This window comes from Curcuma longa, chromosome 10 (assembly GCF_044706935.1).
Source record: "Curcuma longa cultivar G26 ecotype Majalengka, Jawa Barat chromosome 10, ITB_CL_G26_1.1, whole genome shotgun sequence".
NCBI classification, from domain to species: domain Eukaryota; kingdom Viridiplantae; phylum Streptophyta; class Magnoliopsida; order Zingiberales; family Zingiberaceae; genus Curcuma; species Curcuma longa.
In genome coordinates, this window is record NC_133870.1 from 346,700 (window position 1) to 351,321 (window position 4,622).

Genomic DNA, 4,622 nt, shown 5'->3' on the forward strand with positions numbered 1-4,622 from the left:
TGTAAGATATCAGAATTTTGGGGTTAAATTATAAATAATCCTAATGGGTTAACAAGGATTAAAAGTCTAATTAAAACAACCCCTTAAAGGACCAATTTGAGCAGCCCAAATAAAGGAAACCATGAGCCCAATTGGATATAGGTTTATTGGTTTATTGGATCCGGATAAACTTGATAACCTGAACCCGTTAAGGTATGGTTAAAATCGTGAGTTTCTCCCTGCTTTTACCCGATCGCGCCGTGTCTCTTCTTCACCGCCGACGCCAAGTGAAGCCGCTGCCCTAACGCCGGTGCGGAGGACGAAGGAGAGCAAGGCAAATCACCGGCGACCAGAGCGCTGGATTTCTTGGGCATGGGCCTCGCCGGAAGTCGCTTGGATTGTCGAGCAATGGCGGTTTAAGGGACGCGAGCAGAGGGAATCGAAACAGAAGGGAAGAATCGGTCGGTAAAAGATTAGATCTTGGTTGATTTCTTTGGGATTTCATTGAATCTCTCTTATTGTTGATCGATTCCCCTCTACAGCTCGATTGGCTATTAACCGATCGATCAGTGAAGGTGGGTTTCGGCCGGGAAGAAGAAGCTGAGCTAGGGATTCTAGAGTCTTGGAGATAATCGGAGGTGAGCCTTAATCTAGTTAACTCTTGATCAACGATGATTAGGGTTGTTGATGGATTGGTACTGTTCTATTGTTGTTAGTTTTTGTTTCTCGGAAATTGATCGGTTCGTGTTGATTAATAGGAACCGATCAGATCTGAGAAGGAGAAGAGTGGTGGCAAGGAGTTAGAATCTGAGATGTTCTAAAAGCAAGGGAAGTCTAGGGCATTTGATCAGATTAGGAGGTAAGCTCTGTAAAGAATAGATGTCCTTGTAATGGTGTTATGCTGTTTTGGTTGATCAATTCTTGCCTTGTTCGGATTGATTAAAAATCAGTTAAGATGGGTTCTGTTATGTTTCAGTGACATTGAGAATAGAATGAAGCTGTTTTAGATGGATTTGATTAGTTAAATTGGATTTAAATGCTAGGTTTGATGCTGAAACTTATTAGGGGTTTGCTGTTCTATTTAATCTAGTTAAGGGATTGTTGGTTTGAGTTGCTTAGTCTTGGATGTTGGAGTTTTATCTTTGTTGTGACCAGATTTAGTGGGGTTGATCGGTGTAAGGGATCAACCTGGTTCTATTGAAAAGGAAGGTTGATTTGAGAGTTAGTTGGTTAGGTTGGTTTTGCTATTATGTATTAGATTGATTGGAAATTTGGGGCTGGAGTTGATGGGTTTATTAGAGTTGATGGATCCGATTTAATTGGATCTGGTTGAGGAAGAAAAGAGATGGTAATTAAGTTAGATTGGGTTGAGATTAATGGTTAAGTAGGGTTTTACTTTGTTGTAAGATTTAAACATAAAATTGTAATTAGTGAGTGTTGTTTGTTTTAAATTGCAGGACTTTGACTTGCTGATCCTGCTGTATACGGAGTTGTATTTGGGAGGTTATTCGACGTGCGTTACCTCAGGTGGGTACTCCTGTGTTTGGTCAACACAGGTCTACTTATTCATAAGTACATGACTTTGTACTTATCTTATTGATATTTTTGCTGTATCTATTAGTTGTCTTGTTGTTATATATTATCACACTTGTCGCTTGATACTTACTGGTTGACCTTTGTATGATTTGATATTATCCTGTTGCTATCGTTGCTTGATTATTAGTTGTTGATACTTAGAATTGAAACTTAAGCTGATACTTTGACCTTAGTTCTGTTAGCAGCCTGATACTTTGACCCCTAGTTCTATTAGAAGTCAGATACATTGACCCTAGTTCTGTTAGATGTCTGATACTGGATACCTATTTCTTGATACTCATAGTTGATACCTTGATCTTATTGTTGGTCTATGATACCTTGTTGTGGTACTAGTTGTTGACACCTAGACTTGATACTTATAGTTGATACCTTGATTTGGTTATTGATCTATGATACCTTGTTGTGAGTTCTTGTTGTTGACCCATATCGTTGACCTATTGGTTCTATTGCATGGTCTATCTGATCTATTATTATTCACCTATCCTGTTGCTATGCGTGCTATTTACCTAGTTGATATCTAGTGTTACTCGTCGTCAGACACGTACGAGTTGATCTTTGATTGGTCTATCCGTTGTCAGTACAGCCTCGAGTTATACCATTGACCTGTGAGGACTCATGCTGATTTGTATTGATTATGTTGAGTTGTTGTGGTTGTTAATTGTTGAGCTAAGCATCATAACATCATAGCATGTTGAGCATTGATGCACTGCCTGTGTGGGTGTGATCATTGTAGCACTGTGTGGGTGTGATCATTGTAGCACTGTGTGGGTGTGATCATAGTAGCACTGTGTGGGTGCGACCATTATAGCATTGTGTGGATGCTACCAGGACTGGCCCTCCTGAAGACTGCCCTTCCCCTTACGTGTAGTTGGTGTTGATGTGGTTGATTCCTGTTGTGTGCCCTATTTCATTGTGTGGGTGTCTAGGGATGAGTGCAGACAGTGACCAGGCCTGAGATAGCTCCCCTGTGATATTTTCCCACTCCTCACTCACGTGTAGTTGTTGGAAGGTGTGCAGTGTCCTGTCATGCGCCCCAGTTCATTGTGCGGGTGTCTGGGGGTGATGAGTGCAGACAGTGACCATGCATGTTGCATTTGATGTGTGTTGCATTCGTGCATGTAGTTGCTGGTGGATTATTTTACCGCACTGTTATTTACATCATTGTTGTGGTTGTTGCATTTGTTTGATCTATTATTGTTGTATTGTATGACTTGACATGCATCGTTGAATGCATATGACTTCTATTCACATGATTATTATTACCATGATATCTGTTCCATGATACCTCTTACTAGGATTCCTGTTAGATTAGTATTTACCTTTTCTTTACCTCAGTTGATATATCCTGTTATCTGTTGATTAGTAGTGTAGAGATTGTATACTTTTCTCTTTATCTCAGTTGATATATTTACATGTTGTATACTTATATTCTGTACTCTACTGAGATATTTTATACTCACTACCCAGACCCTGGGGTTTCCTGTTCCTCCCCAGGTAGCAGATAGGATTTTATTTGGAGCATGGAGATACTGCCAGGCTGATTCCATCTCACAGCAAGAGACTTATATTTTGGTTTGTATTGTTCCGAGTTTGTATTTGCTATGCGTGTTGATTATATACCATTGACCTGTGAGGACTCATCCTGATTCGTGTTGATTATGTTGAGTTGTTGTGGTTGTTAATTATTGAGCTGAGCATCATAACATCATAGCATGTTGAGCATTGACGCACTGCCTGTGTGAGTGCGATCATTGTAGCACTATATGGGTACGATCATTGTAGCACTGTGTGAGTGTGATCATTGTAGCACTGTGTGGGTGCGATCATTATAGCATTGTGTGGGTGCTACCAGGACTGGCCCTCCTGAAGACTGCCCTTCCCCTTACGTGTAGTTGGAGTTGATGTGGTTGATTCCTGTTGTGCGCCCTAGTTCATTGTGTGGGTGTCTAGAGATGAGTGCAGACAGTGACCAGGCCGGAGATAGCTCCCCTGTGAGATTTTCCCACTCCTCACTCACGTGTAGTTGTTGGAAGGTGTGCAGTGTCCTGTCATGCGCCCCAGTTCATTGTGCGGGTGTCTGGGGGTGATGAGTGCAAACAGTGACCATGCATGTTGCATTTGATGTGTGTTGCATTGGTGCATGCAGTTGCTGGTGGATTATTTTACCGCACTGTTATTTACATCATCGTTTCGTGTGGTTGTTGCATTTGTTTGGTATATTATTGTTGTACTGTATGACCTGACATGCATCGTTGAATGCATATGATTTCTTTTCACATGATTATTATTACCATGATATCTGTTCCCATGATACCTTTTACTAGGATTCCTGTTAGAATAGTATTTACTTTTCTTTATATATCTATCGTAGAGGTTGTATACCTTTTCTTTACCTCAGTTGATATATCCTGTTATCTGTTGATTAGTATGGTAGAGACTATATACTTTTGTTATCCCAGTTATATCATTTTCTATTTCATGATTCTTGTTACCTATTGACTAGTATCTACTTTATCATCTCAGTTGATATACATATACCTGTTGTGCACTTTTCTGTATTCCACTGAGTATTGTATACTCACTACCCAGACCCTGGGGATTTCCTTGTTTCCTCCCCAGGTAGCAGATAAGATTTTACTTGGAGCATGGAGATTCTGCCAGGCTGATTCCATCTCACATCCAGAGGTTATTTTGTCAGTGGTTGGTATAGTTGTTTTCTTTCGGTTATGTCTTATATTCCGAGGACTGTAGTTGTGGTGTGGATTTATTATATTTTCTGTGGTTGTGTTGGATTGATATTTGTGGTTTTCATGGATTTGTGGTGTTTTGTGTGATGTTTTGATATTTTGCATGGACTTGCTGTGGTATTTTGATTATATGCATGTGATAGTGTTGTGTGGCCGTGTAGGCCTTATTTCATATCTGTTTGTAGCTTGTTCTTATTTCAGCCGCCTGTAACTGAGTATCTATGCATGTATTCAGGAGAATTGTCATGGTTGCTGGGGAGATGCTGTTGAAATTTTTCGGACGGCCTTCTCGGGGCGTGA

The 4,622-nt window shown here is 40.4% G+C and overlaps 1 long non-coding RNA gene across 2 annotated transcripts; it reads left to right on the plus strand.

Moving 5' to 3' along the window:
• The first annotated feature begins 243 nt into the window (after positions 1 to 243).
• Positions 244 to 4,312, plus strand: LOC141835657 (uncharacterized). Of its 2 annotated transcripts, XR_012602405.1 has the most exons (5): positions 244 to 444; positions 522 to 617; positions 1,437 to 1,506; positions 3,070 to 3,147; positions 4,195 to 4,312. It is a non-coding gene; the product is annotated as an uncharacterized LOC141835657 (long non-coding RNA). The 2 variants fall into 2 exon arrangements; XR_012602404.1 differs by lacking the exon at positions 3,070 to 3,147.
• The last annotated feature ends 310 nt before the right edge of the window (positions 4,313 to 4,622 follow it).